This window comes from Pangasianodon hypophthalmus, chromosome 5 (genome assembly GCF_027358585.1).
Source record: "Pangasianodon hypophthalmus isolate fPanHyp1 chromosome 5, fPanHyp1.pri, whole genome shotgun sequence".
NCBI lineage: Eukaryota > Metazoa > Chordata > Actinopteri > Siluriformes > Pangasiidae > Pangasianodon > Pangasianodon hypophthalmus.
The window spans coordinates 7,889,360-7,910,626 of NC_069714.1; the positions used below are offsets into that span (position 1 = coordinate 7,889,360).

Here is a 21,267-nt window from a genome sequence, read left to right on the forward strand (position 1 = left end):
CATCAGATCCTGATGGTTAGAATTCATAATCTGGCACCAGCTCATTGCCATTCCATGTGGTTGACTGCAGGGGGAAACAGCTAGTGTGTGAACTTAAAAGAACATCTAGGATCTCCCTTTAAACCTGCCTGCAAACACTCTCAGGCACCAGCTGTGCTCCAGTAGGGGTGATCTGAACCCTTACGACAGTGATTAGTACACAGCCTGGTCTCCTTCATCTGTTCATCCAGGCCTCCATCGCCTCACATCTTTGATATATCAAACAATAGATGGAGTAATTAGCCAGTGATTTCAATGTGCAGGTGTGTGTGTTTGTGGGTGTGTGTGTGTTTTGAAGTCAATTAGTGGCACAAGCACACATGGGGTCACAGTTTTTGCCTACTGTTTTATGTCAATTTGTACATTAGTGCATCACAGGTTTGAGTGTGAGTGAGTGAGTGAGTGAGTGATAGAAGACCCCTCTGAACTCTTTGGTTTTGTTAAGAGGTGTGATATTTAATTGGAGTGATAGTTAAAAAATTGTCCAGTACACTTGCTGATTTACACTACCCAAGTTCAGGAAAAAGGAAAGAAGAGAACCAATATATGTAGGCATGTTTACACAGCAGTCACACTGAGGAACATATAATGTGTGTAATAGCCGATGTGACAACTGGAAAGGAAACATTCAGCTATAACCCCATCTCTTTTGACATGTTTTCTTACATGCTGTTGGGTGAACATGTGATATGGCTTAGGAGGAAAAGGGAAGCAGTATTTTGGCAGTGGGACATTAAAGTGCCATGTAATAGTGAGATAGTGAAGGGAAGAAAAGGCCTTGCTGGGTTGACAGGTGAATAAAAGAGGTGGCTGAATGGCAGCACTGTAAAAAATCTGATGCTTTTACTGGGAGTGATGGCTTGATAGTGTGACTTCAGATCTTCCAGGGAAGGGAAATGTCCTTTAGCCCAGGAACAAGATACATGGACACTCTCATTCCAGGGTGAGTGGCGCATGAATCAGACCGTAATGGGCACAATATGGATGAATTAAGTTTCAGTGCTGTGGCTATGGACAGGGCTGGGCAGCATGGGAGGGAGGGTAAGAGGGGACGAAGCACTGCACGACTATGATAAAGTCCTCACAGGGCCTGACATGCGCCACATCCATTCCCCTAACGGGACCGGCGGCTGCTGGCACCACCCCCAACCCCCCTCCTCCTTGAACAAAGACGCCATCTCTCACTGTCAGGAGGAGACAGGAACGCAAAAGCAAGAGACAGTGAAAGACAGAGCTAAGCAGCTCGGTGTAATTACAGCACACCAGCATCTTCTTTTGCAATGAAGGTTGGGATTATTTCAACAGTGACCCACAAGGAAGGTTAATTCAAAGAGTGGCTGTTTGCTCAACAAGGGGCCCCCTGTTGTCTCTTGCTCCGCTCCCCTAGTAGCACCACCCAGAGGGGCCTCTGAGCTCCACACTAGAGGCAGTCAGTGCAGGTGGAGAAGTCTGGGGAATCACTCTGTGGAGGTAAACAACACCATTAGAAGCAAGCATGGCAGTCTGGCCAATTAGCAAGGATCACCTGAGAGACTGATTGTGGGTGCATGTGTGTGTGTGTGCATGTGTGTGAAGAGGAGGGGGGTGTTTGTTAGTGTCCGTCCATCTGTCTCACATGAGCCAGGAAGTCAGTTTTGGTTTGCCTTCCTTAGATGACAATTTTTTTTTAAAGTTTTTTTTTTTCTTTCATTGGCTGTCCTAAAAATGGGTCACTCTGCATCACTTTATCTTCCATGCCTAGTAGAGCTGTCTCTCAAATTTGCTTTATTTTCTCTCTGTGGTTCTGTTTAGAAGGTGTCTATTTAGGAATGGTGAGGAATTTGAAGCCTTTTCTCTTACCTGTTTTTGTTTCTCAGAGCATTATTTAAAGCTCATAGGCCTGGTGTTATTGAAAAGCATGTTGCAGCAAGTGGTTATCCAATGCCAGAATTCGTGTTTGTCCTGAAAAATCCCAGCAATAAGATGGTGATAGACATGAAACCTGGTGGCTCCAATGGTTTGACCACCTGTTCCATTAACACCTTTCGTAGGTGTGCCACAAAGGGGCTTGATTTGGCTGAGGGGGTTACAGTGTGTCCAAATATAAATTTTGACAGGAAGCACACTCTTAAGGCTTTCTGTTGATGCAGTTCTGCAGGGCAAGGAACCACATTGCATACATTTGAACTGGAGCATCTTGGAGCAGGGTCATGTAACCCCAAGAATCAGGCCACAGACAGCCATCACAGGGCAAAGACAGCACTTGCCCTCACCAGGGAGTTCTGTCTGTCCCAGAGAAGCCAAGTTTGACAAGATAATGAATCACCCTGCATGCATATTCCGCTCTGCAGTTTTTCACATTTCACAGCCCAGTAACTCTCAGAATGGTGGCAGTGGGGTGGGGGAAAGCAAGTGTAAGAGCATCCAATACCATTAAAAATACATTCAAATGGAGTTCGGCTGTGCTTCTGTGTTTCTGATGCTGTCATAAACCCCTCCACCCACACTTGTTCTCCTCTAGCCATCTCCCTTTATCCTATCCCCTGTAGGCTTGTGTCCAGGCAGTGGCCTGCTTTACATTCCACTGTGCAATCTATAGGATGCCTCCCTGCTCATGTTAAGTATGATCCAGCTGAAGGCGGCTCTCCCGTTTTTGTCTGTAACAAGCAAAAAGCACATTGCATAATTCTTTGAGTAGAGCTGGTTTATCACAGAGTAATTGGGGGCACAGAGAATGCCCAAGTCCAATCTTAACTCCTTATGACTCTGGAAAAGCTCTAGGATTATGGCCAACAGAGCCACAGGGCTGGTGAGATAGAACCTGCCGAATATCCCACATTAGAAATGGAAATGTGCAAAGACTATAGACACCTGGACAGTTTTAGCACTCAAGCTGCTGCTCTGCTCCATGGTTCCATATGGGCTCTGCAGGAATTTCAGTATTCTTCAAATCTCAGACAAAGACAAGTGTATATGCCTGTTTATAACTTGCTTGTCCATGCCAGTATTCTTGCCAACCTTATTTTCTGTGGTGCCGCCACACCGTCAGACATCAGACCAGTTTTACCAGTCCCTGCTTTGAAGTGATAACAGCATTCTGCATGTGTTGACACTCAGGCATGTGGGGAAACGTGAGGCTGAGATCATGATTCAACTTTCAGCCTGATAAATCAGCTGTCACAAAACCATTTCGTCCAGTTAGTGCAGGCAGACAGGCCTGACCGCCCTCTCACATCCACTCCAGCAGCTCTGACCTCAGTGTCTCGAAGACACATGGGTCACAGGATGTGGGTCATGGGTTGTGGACAGTGCAGTGGTGTGTCTTGTCCTTTTTTTATTAGATTATTTTTGCCATAGCCAAAAATAAAGAATGCGAGCATGCTCTCTGGTATCAGCCCTTTGGATTGAACGGGTTGCCATGAATCAGCATGAGCCAGACAGCGTTGAGTCACCCACTGGGATTTAACAGCATGATGTCATAAAGCCAAGCCATTGTACCAAGCATTTCCTGTATTCGCTTTCTGCCACACAACAGAAAAAACAAAAATCAACACAGTCTGGTTGGTGCTGTGGTTCCAGTAGACACGTCCATGTTCTTTTCTCTGCTTCTCTTCGTATGTCTGAGAATTTAGCTGCTCACTACAGTATACAGTATAATATAATCCCAACTGAAATAAAGCAGGGACTCTCTCTCTCTCTCTCTCTCTCTCTTTCTCTCTCTCTCTACGACCCAACTAGACTTGATCAGTCCAACCCCAGACAGCTGACAGTAATTAGACTCTGGCATGAGGCAGCAGACTCTTTCATGAACAGGGCTAAACCAGGTCTTCTTTGAAGTAGGGCAACTTCACTTGCACACTTGTGTTGTTTTTGAACAAACATGTTGCTTGCATTCTCTACTTTTTGCACAAGCTTGCAATTTTGTGACAACATGAAAATGTTTCCAACTTGCAGAAGAAGCTTAGTAAACAACCAGCTACACCAAAAGCGTGAACAACTTCAGATTGAATTAACCACGGAAATCCATTAAGTTAAAGAGAAGCAGTGTAGATTGCACTCGATCATAATTCCTGCAGTTTGCACTAGTGTGAAATTACCTCCACAATCTGCTTTGGAAGGGACACTGAGACCTCACAGCATTTCTCTGACAAAAACACAGCCTTCATTGGTTTGTCTGAAGGTAAAATACTTCCATATAAAGCCACGAGAGCAAGGAAAACTATGGCCTGACTCAGTGTAGCTGAGTGACTGTCTGCAATGTCATATATATTACAGAACTGTTGCTAAAGTGGAAAGATAAACAGTTTTGAGACAGTATGTACATTTGTTATTGGCTGGACATGAGGTATGAATTCAAAATCATACATTTACAGGGTAGGTGCGTCTTTACTTATTTGACTGACAGCTATGATAATCCTTAAGTTTGCAGAAGCTGTTGGAGAGGTCTTTACCATGTCCAGTTTGCCTTGACGTGTCCAGTTCCGTAAGCTTTGAGGTTTAAATACAGCTTTTTCAAAGGTTAGATATCGTCCGTGGCAGGAATTCACCCATCTGCATGAGCCATCAGCACTAGAGACACTTCTCTTTTGCCTTCTGATGAATACAAAGAAGAGAGTCCTTCAGCAAACGCTAATGACATCTACCTTCATCCTCCTGACTCCAAACTCCTTCTGCTGTGGAGAAGTACTGACCACCTAATTATCCCCTTGCCTGTCGGAGCACTGATGGATGCTGCCTTGTTGTCAAAAGATCAAGAGATTTTCAGGGTATGCATCTGAAATAGGGGCATTTGGTTGAGAGGTGAGGTGGGGGTTGGTGACCACTTCTCCGACTGCTTTTCAAGTGTCTGTTAACCCACACAGATGAGGAGCAGTGAAGGGATGGAGTGAGAAAGGAGAAAAAGACAGAGAAAGAATGCATCTTTATGCATGAGGCCTAGCGTCCCCTCAGCCTGATGGAGAGGCAGCTTAGCCACTCAAGTGTTTGATTAACAGCCAGTGAGGAACCAGCCATTGTTCTCTAAGTACACATACTGTTTAACGCACGCAGAAACAAATGCACTCAGACTGACTGACAGCTTGATGGCATATTTTGCCTCAATTTAAAAGATGACAAAATTCAAGCCGATTTGAACTTTTCCAGCTAACTCATCCATGTATTCCAGCCTAGCATGTTTAGCATATACTGGGAGTGAGTTGGTGATGAATAATAGATAATGGTATTTTTGGTATTCCTAACCAGCTATAAGTAGCACGGCAGAATGTCAAAACAGTTGAAGAAAGAGGGAGTGAAGAGAGAGAGGGAGAGGAGTCATGTGAAGAAGTGAAGGGCATCTCAGCATGGAGGAGAGAGCTTATGTTTATTCAACTGCTTCTATGCTTGGGAGGGGTAGCAGAGCCTCCCACACTGTTCTTCGTTTCACTCTCTGGTCGACCTGCTGGAAATTCCCTCCTCACATCCCGCTCCTTTAAAGCCATCTTCCAGACACAAATGTGCCAAGAGAGAACTCGGGGCTGCTTTCACATTCACTCCTGCTCATTTTCCACAGATGGGTATGACTGAGAATGGGATAACTTTTGGTTTTGTTAGTGATACTCCTCCTTGCTTCCTGTGCACAAAAAAACTGATAACTTTGACTCACATTTAAACAAAAGATTCTTCTAGTTGCTAAATCAAGATATTCCTCAGAGAGGGGAGAAACACAAAACATGGTTAACTGAATACGACCTTGAAAAGAGAAGGCCTGGAGGCCTTTGTGTGTGTGTGTGTGTGTGTGTGTGTGTGTGTGTGTGTGTGTGTGTGTGTGTGTGTGTGCACGCACCAGGGCAGGGCAGCAGATGTGTTTGTTTTGGTAGCAGTGAGGTACAGCGAGTAGGCATCAGACACAACACTGGCTGTACGTTCAAACACAAACACTCGGGGACAACAGGTACTTTCCATCAAGGAGAAAATTACCTACAGGGTTCCTTCTGTGTCCTGAAATAGACCCTGAAAGTGAAAGAAAAACCAAACACAGAATGAAACCCAGGCCATGTGAATATGAAACCTGGATGCATGGCCTGGAATTAAACACACATGAGGGTATTTGTTGACTGATAAAAAAAAAAAAAAGTGGAAATAGTATTGATGCGGAACATTAGATAGTACAGAATCATAGTGCTGCTTTTTTGACATTCTTTTCCTCAGATTTTAAACAGCTGCAGTTTGATGATTTGCTTGTACTGGTGCGTGTGTGTGGGGTGGATATTTGCATATGCTCTGTGTCCAGTGACTACATGACCTGGCTGCTGTCCAGAGTCCCATTGTGTTGCGCTTGGCCTGCTCATTTCCACTGATTTCTCTCTCTCACTTATTCCAAGCTGCTGCAGGCAAGGTTGGCATGCATTGCCCCATGCAGCGCTTCCTGCCTAACTATAACATGTCTGCCCACTAAAGAGATGGAGAGAAAATAAAAAGGGCAGATGCCCCCTTGGCACCCAGTCCTGCCACTCTCTAGTGGAGCAGAGTGATGTACACACAATACTCTGTGCTCTCATGAGCAGAAAATGCCCCATAGAGATTACAAAAGCAATGTGCCAGAGAGATGACTTTGAGCACACTTTTGGCATGGGACTTCCCCTTTCACGTATACAAAGCAGACCTGAAGACATCGTTCACAGCAAATTTCACATGTGGTTTCACTGTTAGGTTTGTGGCACTAAAAGATCTGCATTACTTATAATGCTTTCTAGGACTCAGGAAACCAAACCTATGCATGGGTTCTTCTACTGTAAACCCCTACAACTCTGCTCTTTTCACCATTGCTATGGCTATAGCTCCAGGTGATGACCACACGGGTGCTATGTTATGGTTATTTTTTGTATTCCAAGGCTCATGCCAGGTGGCATAATGCACACCCAATATAGTCCTGGCTATGGATTCACCAGCACTGCTTTCTTCCCTCAGAGTGTCTGTAGGCTGCTCTGCTGTGAGACCCACCTGTTCCCCTCTGCTGGCATGATCCAGTTTTTCAGTGAAAAAGACAAACGAGGGGCTCTGTATCCTCCACCGTGACCTCACATTCAAATTAAAGAGCAGCCACATGCCAGCAGATTTGACATTAACATCCCCCAGACAGGCTATAAAAATATGCAGTACGAAAAGAAAAGAAAGGGTACTTAAGCAGAACCATAAAAATTGATGAAAAGCCCTTTAGTTTCTCTCCCATATAACAGATTGAAAGTTCTTTTCATGCTTAAAAAGATCACAAATGATATTTAGGCATTTAAATATTTAAGAGGAGCCAAATGTTTGGGTTTCAGAGCTGCAGGCTGTACTAGTAACCCTCCAACCCCTTATAATTCTCCTATGATGTCAGCTCAGCAGCATTGATTCTCCTGAAGATTCTGAACCAATAAGGGTTTTTTGAGCTAGGGGGGCATGTATGTTCTACTCAGCCATTAGGGCTTGTGTATGGCACCGTTAAGTGGGTCACATGCAGAGTGTTGTCGACCTTGGGAATTCGTCCTTCTCGTTGAGACGTTCAGCCTCTCTTGTTTTGCACAGCCACACCAAGACCTATTTTTCAGGGGAGAAAAAAAAGCACCCCATTCAAATTGTTGTCACATTTACATGCAAGAAGGCTGATAGAAGCTGATTTGGGATTCATTTGCAAGAGCGTTTGCGGCGTGTTAGTGAGATTCTTTTAGCACTCTCTACTTCACTCACCTGGCTGGGAGATGTATGATGATGTTCACACCATCTGGTGGAATCGCTTTAGAAACAGGACGAAGAGGTAATTATGATCTGGAAGATACAGCCGGCACATTGGTGGCGGGGCATGGAGTGCAAAGTCTGTCTCCTCTAAAAGGGAGCCTGCGCCAGTGCGTAGCTATGTGGGTCGCCAGCTATTTTAATCTGCGATGTTGCCGGGAATACCTGAGGGATTGGCCAGGCTCTGTCGGAATGGGGGCTCACGGTGTGCAAGTGCCTATGTGTGTGTGTGTGTGTGAGCGCGTGTGAGCGCGTGTGGGCGCGCACGTGCGTGTGTGTGCAGAACTTGCTTGTGTAGTCGAGAAAGGGTGTGTGTGTGTGTGTGTGTGTGTGTGTGTGTGAGAGAGAGAGATAGAGAGAGAGAGAAAGACTGCTGAATGCTGATGGACCAGTATCGAGCACTTTTCCCTCTCTCAGATTCAAGTAGCAAGTAGTGTGTTCTTTTAGGCATAGAGTGCTGCTCTGAGCAAGGCCTGTAGTGTCTAACTGACTTTGTCCCTTTCCTTTACAGAGGATTCACTAACACACACACACACACACACACACACACACACACACACACACACACACACATGCACACACACATATCTCATCCAAATGCTCTCTCTGGCTTTTCACAGACAGGTCAACAGCTTAATTCTTCATAGAGAGTGTGAGTGACTCATCTTCACTCTTATTCAGTATTCAGAATGAGATCACCCAATAACTCAAAGTGCTAAGTGTTGCCCTGCACTTCCACAGTCCCAGCCGCACTGTAGATTCCTGTAAAAATGAAGTAATCCCTGTGACTAGTTCTAGATTTGACTAGTCTTCCCAGCAACTATGTCGTCATCACAGGCTTTGTGACCTTGTGGTAGACTGATGAAGGCGTGCAGAAGGGAATAAGGAGTTTAATGAGGGAGTGCAGCACGTCCGCAAACGTGGGCCCCCACCCTACGGTGCAGACAGGTGTGATGGCAGCAGGGGCACCTGCCGAACCAGCCTGCCCTGACGTGGAGCACAGTGGCTTCAAAAAGCTCAGCTCCCAGTCTGGTGTTATTTATACACTAAACAGGTTGGGGCACCTCGGGTAAGCACGCTGACGCCAGAGGGGCAAAAACTGAAGCTCCACATGGTCAGCCACAGAGACACTGCTGACTCCCCTGGCCTACCTTCACAGTTCACTCTTGGCAAAGGGCTCCCTTTTTGTGGCTTCCATTGTAGTCAGGAATTAATGGACTGCAAAGGCATTCATCAAGTCCCAGTTAGGTTTCTTTTTTATGTCTCTGTAGCAGTTGTGTCAGACGCTGGTAATTGGGTTCAAAGTACCATCACTGTAAAAGGCTGCGTGGGAGTGAGTCAGAAGAGGGCGGGGCCCTTGCTGTCTCAGGTGACCTCACTCTCGGCCTAACTACACTGGAGTGTGTGTGGGGGTGGGGGGAGGGGCGGACGGGAGGGATGAGGTCATTCTTTGAGTCTGCAGGAGGGATTTGTATAGGCAGCTTTGTGTACATGAGTGTTTGCATGAGTGACAAACACTGAGGAAGTGTAGAAAAAGACAAGCACTTTTAAGATTTCCTTCTTTTTTAGTATGGTAAACATGTACAAGTGTAAGTTGCTAATTTGCTTAGAAAGTCATGCTCTGTATGTGTTTTTTTTGTGTGTGTATATGTGCGTGTGTGTGTGTGTAATGTAATATATATATATATATATATATATATATATATATATATATATATATATATATATATATATATATATATATATAATGTATATAATTTTTTTTTTTACATTGTGAAAGCAGTGACAGTGAAACACAATGGATTCTTTCACACTTTAGACAGTGCTCAAAACGGTGGCATCACAGCTATGTATTTCTGTAATCCCTGGTTGTGGGTTATGGTTTTATAGAGGAGATTCTGTGTGTCATCTCATGATAGCCATTTCCCCCAACCAAACCCCCCACACGACACACGCTCACCCTGTCACAGTGCCGACTGGCTGAGTGGCAGGCATTTTATCTGGTGTTTAAGAGATGAGATATCAGAAGAGGAAAGCACACTGTGCACAGATTGAGACATCACAACAAAGCTGTGGCTCTCAGTTCTGTATTGCAAGCACGTAACAGGAGTAGGATCAGATCAGAGGAGGCATTTCTAAAGCAGCTATCTCCTTTGAGATGGCCCTGATACATGTGTTTTGTTTCTCCAAAATGGTTTTAAGACTCTGAGTTATAGCTGCTAGTTCACATTTACTCTCTCATACTTGTGTCTGACATTTGGTCTGCCTTAAAAATGCAATTTAGTCACTTTCTCAAACTTAATGGTTAAAGAGCTCTACAATTGACAGAACATTCTGTGAAATGGCCCTCAGGATTTGGTTTTTACCATAATTCTCAGTATTTATGATAAACAACAGACTCATTGCTCCTGATAATATTTCATCAAAACACCTTGATTGTTTTTCCAATGCCTTAAATTATCTCAAAGTGCCCATGTTTACCCATTCTTTGACATAACCACTGGGGGAAAATAAAAGCACAGGAAAAAGCAAAGGAGTTTGTTGTCCCATAAAATACTGAGCTGAGCTCACTTGGTGTAATTACCATTCTGCAAGATAATTATAAATAGGACAGAGTCAGGGATGAAAAAGTCATTTACGTGCTCCTTAGTGAGCGACGGCAATTAGCTGGGTTGCTTAACCTGGTGCTGAAAAATTGGGTTGGGCTGGGATCTTGTGCAGTTATCACACAAAACAGAACCCGACAGGCCTCTCCTATCTCTCAGAGGTGAGCTCCTAAAAGGGGGTTCATGCAAGTTGTTTAATTTTTTAAGCGGCTTTGCAAAATCAACATTCCCCGTTTTGTTTTGGAGCCTTTCGTGCATGAAAAATCCCTATAGCACAAAAGCTTTTCAGCAGTGGTGCCATAAGATTGGTTGAGGGCCTGAAAATGGGAGCAACAGGGGGCGGTGTTCAAATTCTTGTTATCTTAACTGCCTTTGTTCATCACTGCTGGCTAATCTGGACTCTCAAATTGGATTGGTTATAGCCATCTATGTCCTTCTTCAAACCCTTCTCCCACCTTAAGTAACATGCTCGCAATGTTCACAGTGACGCTACTCTGGAATGTGCCAGGCAAGGTCTTTTGTGTTTTTGTCCTTATCTGTAGGATAGTAATCAGTGCATGAGGCAAGAAAGTATGGCATAACCTGTATTCTTAGCCCTAAGTCAAGGTACGCCCACGCTATCTAGAGCTAGTACAGGCCCCTGCGTCATACCTGTATAATATCCAAAATCCTCAGGCTACACCGACTCACTGAGACTTTTAGTAAGATAAAACAGGAAACAAGCTCAGATGCATGGAATGTGTTTCCTCTCTGTTAGGGCCTCCTTGTCACTGCTGTCACACACTCTCAATTGGTTACATCCTGTGGTTGGGTACAAAGGATTATCCAGAAATTATTTAACACAACCTGACTCAGACAGCCATCAGGATAGCATCAGTTGGAAGGCTTCTTGCCTCAATAAAATAGTCTCAGGGAAATGCATTTATTTGATTGTTCTTTATTACTGTTAACTAAAGTATCCAAGAAGTCTGTTCATTTGGTGCAGTAGATGTTGTTTCCCCTTAGTTCCCCCTGCTGCTTTGTTGTTGGACGCTTTGCCCCCAAGGTTGCGTGACACACAGACTATTGTGCTTGCGTTTAGCAAGGAAAAGGAAGCAGGAATTCCTGACTGACTAGCCCCACAATGTGGTTGGGGTAACAGGGGTTTCTTCCATAGCTTAATAGGGTGGGCTAAAGGCAACAAGATGAAAGGGGACAGGCAGGGTGAACTGACATCTCGAGTGTCTACACTTGCGATGCTGTGACATAATTCTGAATAAGGGAATGCTGCCCACCGATCCTCATGCTTGGGTAATTTTAGCCTCTCTCCATGTGGCTTCCCGCTTGTAATGCAGAAGGTTGAAAGTGCAGAGGTAACTGTTGGCCAGAAGCCCAGAAAAGGTAAAAAGAGAAAGAGCTCAGAGATGCTGTCTTTAATGTAATGGTTAGCAAATGGATGTAGTAGATTTCGTTCAGTAATGCTTACATTTCCAAAAAAAAAAGAGAGAGCACACTCAGACGAAGTGCTCACAGCTTCACAGCTGATCCAGCCAACTGATGTGGGATGCTTTAATATAGTTTCTGTAGCAGAAACTGCCTTCTTCAAAGAACTTAGCCTGATAGTCAGATGACTTGCCTGCGCCCGTGTGGATGTAACTTGAGCTCTCCACACAATACCCAAAGGACTATGCATCTTATGAGACAAAAAAGCCCCAGAGTCAGCCCCCGCCTCCAGCTCTCTCTTTGTTGCCCATTTCCTTTTGTCTCGCCACACTCTCTCCTCTTGTTCTCTTTTGTCTTCTGGTGTTGTATCCCCCCACCCGAGCACTGATCTCTTTGCAGTGAATAATGAAGATTAGCCTACACAATGGGAACCCCCATGCTTGCACACTTACATGCACACACACAACACACAGATACAAACACACCAGTATCCCTCACTTAGTCTCCCGAATCTTATAACAAGCTGTTAACCCCACTTAAAAGTGTCCCCTTTCAATCGGCTTGTGATGGGGAATAATCCTGCTTGAGCGATGTAATGTAAATCACTGTATCCTGATTAGATTACCCAGTGCCACCAGCCAGCGGCCATTAGCCGACCCATACACAGATAAACAGCAGCTCGTCCCCCAAATCCAGTTAAAGGAAGGCAGAGACCCATTCTTTGGGGCTAAGTCTGCCCAGCCTGCTTAGCCTGAATGCTGTCTCGCTGGCTTTGTTGGTATGATTATCCTACATTTGGCGTCTTGGCACAAATCTTCTCATTCACATTCTTATACCTTCTCATTGTGTCATCAGCTGGTATGATTTTTTTTGTTTTGTTTTGTTTTATAGAGCTGATGTTTAGACCAGGCATGGTATAGGGAATCAAAAATATTTGTCTTTATAATTTTTTGTTCTTAATTTGCACTGAATACAGCAGTGTCTTTCTTACTCACCATTTCCATTCACAAGCCATTATCCTACTTATTTGCTGTGTGTTGCTAGCCCAAAGAATGTAATCTGGTCACAAGCAGTAACTGGTTCAAGTTTGAATGGTTTCTAAGAAACTTTTGAATGTTTAACCTAGTGTTTTTGTCTGAATGACATGTATTTATCTTTTAAACCATCCCCTGTTCTACTGCAGTGGATAGAGGGGAAACAGTTTCCCAAAAACAAGTTCTTCTGTTGTCCATCCCTACCCCCCCCCACCGCCCGAGTCAAGTGTGTTTGACTGGATGTTAATGGGACCTGTGTTGGTTTGAGACCTGATCAAGGGGACGTTGTTTCTTTCACAAACATTTGCTGATAAAACAAATGAGTGCAGAGTTTTGTGCCTTGTACTTTTTTTCACAGCCCTTTCATCTCCTGTCACACATTTGCCATCATTTTGCGAGCTAAATCAGTGTTTGTAGAATTCAGTTAAACAGGATTTGGTGGCCACACAAGTGTATGTATTCATTAGCTGCAGCTGTGTAATGTCAAGCGTACAGTCTCCTTGTGTGTCTGGGTACAGATGGAGAAGTTGGCAGAAGCAGTTCTCCAGTGGCAGTGCCATTGCCCATTTATTCCTTAGAAACCCCATCACTCCTCACTTCAATTAAGAGGTAATAAGTTATAATAATAATTAGCAGTGCCAACTCTGTCTAGACGGGGATTATGCCAGTGGTCCATTAAGGCTTGTTGGATATATGGAATAATGGAAATTGAATTTCTAAATCTAACTTGGAGTACTGACTTTTCTGTCCCAAATCTGGGAACAGTGAGTTAACCCTTCTGACCACTGGAATGTAGTCTCAAATCAAAGTATTAAATTACCCTGCGATCTCTATCCTGTGAAAATAGGCTTATCACAGGGCACTATTGAGTTGAGGAACATATCATCAGTGCACAAGTGTGCACTGAACATTATTTGTACTATGTATGGAGCCATCAGGTGTGATTATCAAGCATTACTTCCTTCCAAGGTCATCACTTAGTTCCTTTATTGAGAGCTCACAGCTTTAATCTGAAAAGATCGCTTAGTCTATGTTGGTACAAAGGTACATATTGGTGGTAATTCCTACCACCAAGGGTGTTTAGTCTACATAACGTCTGCTAATTACTATGCATAGCCATGGTGTGCACTATAGTTTGCTCCTCCTTACAAATGTAGAAAAATGAGTGATGTGTCTACAGAGAAATAAGGTATAATGAAGTTCTTCCAGGCTTGTTTATGAAGAGATGATGATGATTCTTTGGCCAGCGCGTCAGTGTTTTAGTGTCGAGATGAGATGAGGTGTTTTCTTCTCCTTAGGTGGCAATCTTCAGACTGCCTTGGGAAAGCTCATGTCATAATAAACCTGTCTCGGTTATGTCATGAACCTGAACGGGGGCCCTAATGCTCTGCCAAGGGCTGTCAGAATGCATCAGCTCATGCATACCTCTGTCTAATGAATATTTTCCTGTCTCTTTACCTGATTTCAGGGTAGAATACTCTGTCAAAGGATGCTTCTCCAAGAACGTTTGTTTTATAAGCGCCAGGAATCTTGAAAGGTTTATAATTTGGAACTCATTACAATAAAGCTGAATTAAATGTCCAGGGTATTTTAGCCGTAACTGAAATATCACTTCCTAAGTAAATAACCACTCCCACAGCTCTGATCCTCAGTTGATCACGGAAACAGGAAGGGAATAGGCAAAGCCTGAATCCGGAGATAGACAACACGGAAATGTGGTCAGTTTTTATGACTAATTCAACATGTTTTTGTTGGGATAACCACTTAACATATCCTAACATAAACCCAGTAGACCCAAAAGAAATTATGACCATTTCCAGCACACCTCTATGATCCTTTCAAAAAATGAAACCCCAACAATGTGGCTACCATGGAAACAGCTTTGGCCTGTTGTGCTCGTGTAAGGCTGAGTCTCTGTCTGGATTTCCGCTCATCTCCCAGAGGAGCTGCCTGGTGCTCACCAGCCACAGACCCAGAAGAGGAAGAGGAAGTGAGAGCTGGAGTTCAGCCACTGCAGTGTCTAAGAAGGCCAGTCTCGTAGCACAGCTTTAGGCACAGGAAGGAGATTGGAGGGTACACAAAGGATGAGGGTGCGATTAAACAATGAATTTGTCATGAACTGGTGAATTCGTATTGCATAATGAGCATGCAATTAGCTTTTCGGAAGAGGGTAAATATTGATACAAAGTAATGAGTGTGTTGAATTTTGCATAATCTCACACCCAAAGCCAGTCTTAGCCTTTCATGGAGAGCATTTAGGAAGATCACGTTTACTCTGTGCTACTAGGATACTTTCTTTTCTAAGTAACTTTCATTTCATTTTCATTGCTACCTTGAGGATGAGCTGCTCCATTTCCCACAGAATTCAGAGTCCTTTGTGAACATCTGGCACCAGCGCTGTAATCAGGCACAAAACTCTAGTGGGTTATGCAAAGAAGCATCAGGAAAATAACACTAATCATTATCCTAATTGGCATTACGTTATTAAAGGTAATGTACAAGATAGATATTATTATGCAGACTGATATCATGCACACAGGATCATGGCATTCTTTATATACTTTGTTTATTCTTCATCTCCCTTACATGAAATATTATTTTAAATCATACACTTGTATACCATTTCTTTTTCTTTGAATTATATAGTGTATTTTATTTTTATTCTCCTTTATAATATACGTTGTAATATTGTATATTGTTGGCCGGATTGCTGCTAAGCCAAGTTTCATTGCCTGTGCAGTGACGATATCTTATCTTAGACTGATTCATACGATTTAACCTTAGCATTTAACCTTTAGCATTTATTAAGATTTTTTAGTTAGTCAGTTTTACATATTCACTTCTGTTATTCACTTCTATACCCCTTAAGGTATTGGTAGTGGCTAAGTGATCCAGTTCCTCCTAGACAGCATATTCATATTAAGTGTGGTAGAAATTACATAACTGTGAACTCCTAGGTTTTGGCAGCCAGACAGCATCCCATATGGGGAAAAAAAACCCTCAAAGTGTGTCAAGAACATGAGACCTGCCACATATAAGCTGCTTGTGTGTGGAGACTAATGGACAGCGTGTATTGATTTTCTGTTTTCTACTAAGCCTACACATAGAAGGTCAGGGTTACTCTGTCTCTATTCTCAGTGATGTGGAAAGAAAACCAAACCAGTCTTATCACAATAAGTGATCCAGTAGTTAAATCTGTAAGATATACGGTGTGTGTGTGTGTGTGTGTGTATATATATATATATATATATATATATATATATATATATAAATATAAAGGTATGTGTGTAAATTTATTAGTGTAACACTTTTTTTTTAGGTTCTTTAACAATGTCAAGGTCATATTCTTTGACATTGTAAACCCTTGGATTTTCAGTTTTTCGGCTCGTGTTGGCTGCCTGGCTCATAAGCTGTAGGAGTTGCTTTTGCAGATAGACACAAGGGATTTAACTATTGCCTGGTATCCAGGCAACCACAACAATAATGATACGCATATGTAAATGCAGGACTTGTGTGGCACACAGTTGGCCTCTTTTTTTTTTTTTTTTCCCCTCCGAGAAATCAAGTGCACACTTTCCACCAGCGGAGAGATTCGCCGAGAAACCTGGCACTGAGAAAACAGCGTCAACAGGGCAGCAAGAGCCCGGGGACTGTCTGCAGTCGGGCATCGTTCACTCTGTGTCTGGCTTGCTAAGAGTAATCTGTCCACTGTGAGAATTGGTCTTTTAATTCTCTTTTCTACACTCTCACAGGACAATGTGTAGTCCTGATCGCCTAGCTGTGTGGGTCAGATTTAACCTCTGTTCTGCATTAACATATTCACACATGTGATGAGATCATGATAACAGATGTGGGTTAGTGCTATTCTTTCTCAACAGAGCCTTTCTTGTTGCTCTCATAAATATCGATTCAGAGCATCTGACAAAAAATTTCCCTAATTTCAGATGACACAGCTTGGCTTGCTTTTTAAACTGCGCAGTAGAAAAACAAGGCATTTGTGCCAGGCAGTTATTATCACGTCATCCAGGAAAGTGCAGTGGAATGAGATATGGTTCTTATCAATAGACTTTAACAGGATTTTACAAATTCATCGAAGCATGTCCTGTGCCTTAAAAATCTCAACTGCTAGAAGTGTCTTGTTTGCATTTAATTGGCTCTGCAAGTGAAATACATTCCCAACCACATTGCATGTGGTTTTTTTCTCACTGTGGGCAAATGTCAGAGGGCGCGACCCGAGATAAAAGAGCCTGTGTGTGTGTGTGTGTGTGCAGCCTCTGCATCGGTGGCCACAGGCCAAATGAAACTGGATTAAATTATCCGTCCAAATTAAAAGAGCATATCTGGGCTGTCCCAACTAACAGCTGTTAGCATTTTTCTTCCACATGGATTGCCTACATTCATTTATTTTATGGCCCATGTTTATTAGGCCGAGCGTGATGAGGATGGAGTGGAGTAGAAGAGGGAGGATGGTTAGTGCCCAGGTGCTAATTGACTTGCTGTGCTATTGTGTTTTGCATGTGTGTGTTCGTATGTGTGTTGAGGAGGGGGACAGTAAGGCTACTGTACTGAGCGGGAGGGGGTGATGTGAGGGGGTGACACAGGTGCAGAAACAGGCAGAGAGGAGGGCCATTACACAGCAGGAGAGTCTGAGTGGACTCACTCCATCATACACTGCTCATTAAAATTTCATAGGAGGCAAGAAAGAGGAAGAGAGTCCGGTCAGCAGCAGATATAGAGTTGCCTCAGAAGTAAGTTTAAACACTGAGGACTGTCAAGACATCAGCCACACTTGTTTGTCCTTAGGTGTGAACTGCGTGCATTGTGTTTGAGTTTGTTGCGAGAGGCTGTCAGCTCCCTGAGCCGTTTGCTGTTCAAAATGTTGTAGTTTAGCATTAGTGACGGCTGGTGGAAAGAATCGGGTGATCATTCTCAGATGTGAGCATGTGTCTCCTCACAAAAAAAGATGCTGAAATCCCCTTTATGAGACAGTGGTTGTGATAGAGCGAGTCTTTCATTTAGAAGGCTTTCTTTGATGCTGGGAATTGCAAGCAAGATCAAAAGGAATCGCTTGGGCCACTCAGCGCTTTACCAAGCTGACGTATGTTGACTTTTCACATAAGTGCCTTTCAATTTATTTGTCCATTAACCATTTTATTGGGACACTTTTTCATGCTTTTGTTGGGTCTTTTGTTAGGAAACCGGCTGTTAGATACTCCAGTTCATTGGTTTTATGGCCACTTTTCAATAGGGCAACCAAAAGCACACACACCCTTACCAAAATAAATAGGCACACACAGTTAGTCAAACACACACACATACACAGTAAATCACAAAGTGCTCTCTGCCTCATGGTGTAACTGTATCCTCTAAATGTCAGGATTCCTGGGGCTTGGAACCAGGGGGATGGGCAGATGACAGTGAATGGAGTGAGGAAGCTCAGGTCCCAGGCCGTGTGTGTGTGTGTGTGTGTGTTGTCTTGGACTCAATCTCCACAGCACTACTCATCGTTATTGTCTGAACAACAGGCCAAAAGTGGCAGGCCTGGCCTCTGGGTCCTACCACCCAGCCAAAAAGGCGAGCAAATCCATGAAATCCTATCGACGACAGCGTGGACCTCAGATTACTGTGATGTTCATCCTGTGGTGATGATGGTTGAAATGTCATTGGGGCAGATAGGATCTACCTCTGACAGAATGCATGTGGCTGACTAGCTTCCTCCTTCTCTCTCTCTCTTTCTCTCTCTCTGTCTCTGTGACCTGAGGGGTGGTCTGTCATGGACATGCAACAGAGATTCAAAACGCTTCCTGCAGTTGATGATAAGCGTCTGTCACTTGGCACAATGGCTTTCCCAGGGTTTCTCAGTAATTGTCATGTCGTTACAGAGCTAATGGTGCAGCAGCCGCCACAGGCTCCTCAGCCAAAAAAAAAAAAAAAAAAACATTTTTGTATGTGTGTGTGTATATATATATATATATATATATATATATATATATATATATATATATATATATATATATATATATGTCACTGTAAATCTAATAAATGGAAGACGCAAACAGGGCAAAAGCCTTCCTTACACGAATCAAGGACAGAATCCCAATTTTACAGAAGAGTGGTTATGATCAGTGGAATGTACGGGTGATAATAGCTGTAGTGGATAGACAGGAGCTGTGGGTTATTGTTCTGGGCACTGCAGGGGACAGCAAAGATGGCATATCATAGGCAGATTTCATCAACCTGGCTCATTGAAAACGACACCATTTCCATGCAGAATCACAGTGCGAGCTGGATACCAACTCGCCTCTCCCTCCCACATCAGCCTCTATGGAGTGCACAAAAAACCCAAAGCAAAAGTTTTTTTTTTTTTTTTTTCTAATGGCAATAAAAATCAAGGGGTAGTTTTTAGTTACCGCTCCATTTTACTCACACAAACACGTACGTGATGCAAGAGTACACACACTTGGGCTTCCCATCAGCAAATTAGCTGAATAAAGAGCCTCTCTTCGCCGGGTCGTTTGAGTGGCTAATTAGTCATCAACGCATGCTGTGGAGGGAGAGAGAGAGAGAGAGAGAGAGAGATCAGTGTTTCATCACGAGGTAGAGCTTCAAACAGCATCTGATGAAAGCCAAATCGCTTTAATTAAAACCTATTTGTATTTAGGGAAAAAATATAGTTTCAATCCAAGGATACAGGGAGCAGGGGAGGAGGAGAACAGTTTTGGTAGATGCAAGCGGAGATGTAAAAGCATTAGTCTTAGATAATGTGCTGACTTTATTACACACATAGGGAGCGGAGACAGTGAAAGGAACTGACTCCGAGATTGGCCTTAATTTTCTCTTTGTGTCTAGTTTGGACCCGAGCCGTGTTAGCTAATAGCAGTTTGGCGGTGTTCTCCCCCCCAACCCCCCCCCCCCCCAGCTGTCTCTTTGTGTGATAACGCCTCTTAGCACCGCATCTATTATTGATGGAGCTCAGTGTTGCACGTACAGCAAATAAAAGTATAATGTTCTTATTCACTATTCACTTTAGCAGATATCAGGCTCAATTAGCACTAGCATATGACTGTGTCTTTGGTAGGAATGCTGGCGAGTGAGGTCTAAGCAGAGATATGATTTAATCTTTCATTTGTTATTCACACTCAGGATTCCCATAATGCATTTTTACTGTAGTGTGCTTGATGTGAATGATTAGGGGCACTAAACTTGCTAATATCAGTGAACACTATTTTAATTGTGAGGATTTTTTTCGACATATTGAACAGAAATTGTACAACGAACATATTGTAATTGGCTTTAGCTTCTGATTATTCAGATTCATAAAGCAGCTCCACTGTAGGGTTGCTCAGATAAATATGTACTATTACAGGGTTTTTCTACCCTTGCTTCATTTGTTTCTGGAAGCTATAACTGTACTGAGTGTTCTCTTCTCTCTGTGTTGCATGCTTGAAAAAATCTATGACTGCAAATAAGCTCTATAAAAACAGTGGCAACTAAAATAATTCAAGATGCAAAACTTCAGTCTACTGCTGAATTTCTCACTCTGTAACACCTGGATGAAAGACCGCTTATTCTCAGTTCATATGGATAATTTAAACACCTGCCGCGTAGTCTGAAGCTCATACAACCATCCCAAAACGCACAAGCTTCGCTTTACACTGCTGGGAGGCTTCACGCTTTTCAGGAAGGTTCAATTGTTAAAATAGAACCTGCGTATAAAAAGTTTATAATGCAGGTCAGAATAATGAACAACAGCCTTATAAAAAATATTTAATATATTCCAACATATTAATAGTTTAGAGTGTTATATATTATCCATATACTACTTTTAAGTATGGATAATGCTGCTCTGGAGTGATGGATATTATAGTCGCGGTGTTGTGATGAAATTTGAATAAAGCCGGTGTGTCAGTATTAAACAGTAGCAAAAACTGCTTTTCTTCTGTGCTACAAATTGGTTTTGAGTTGGACTGAAACCAAGTCAAAGTCTTTTTAAGCAGGTTTGACGTTCTATTAGAAGCAGGAGTGTAAAGTCCTACGGAAACATATACATACTGCCGACATATATCTATCCAAAGACCTGCAGTGCATAGGCCTTGACTATGTATTATATTTAAAATATGCTTATGAGTTGGTTTGAAACTCTCCATTTAAGAAAAAAAAAGAAAGAAAAATATAAAAAATAAAAACATTATTTTTTTCACTTAATATAGTTTGCAGCTTATTTGCGTGCCACTAACAATATGGATACAAAGTCCGGTATGGTTTAGGGAGTAGAAGAGGATGTGTGAGTATAAGCTCAAGATGCATTCCTTTATATTTCTGAAGTTAAAATAATGGAGCTGCTGCAGTTATAATTTGTACTGATGACATGAAGGAATGAGCCGGAGGGGTTAATATTTTTTTTTTTTTTTTTTCATTGCTCCGACCCCGCTGCC

The 21,267-nt window shown here is 43.0% G+C and overlaps 1 protein-coding gene and 1 long non-coding RNA gene across 2 annotated transcripts in view; one reads left to right on the forward strand and one right to left on the reverse strand.

Annotated features, from left to right (window-relative positions):
- klf7b (Kruppel-like factor 7b) overlaps positions 1-21,267 on the forward strand; it is a 38,332-nt gene that overhangs the window by 1,502 nt on the left and 15,563 nt on the right. The window lies entirely within an intron of this gene.
- Positions 659-9,155, reverse strand: LOC128318403 (uncharacterized). Its single transcript, XR_008301792.1, has 3 exons — positions 7,726-9,155; positions 5,840-7,575; positions 659-1,501 (listed from the first exon to the last, which is right to left on the reverse strand). It is a non-coding gene; the product is annotated as an uncharacterized LOC128318403 (long non-coding RNA).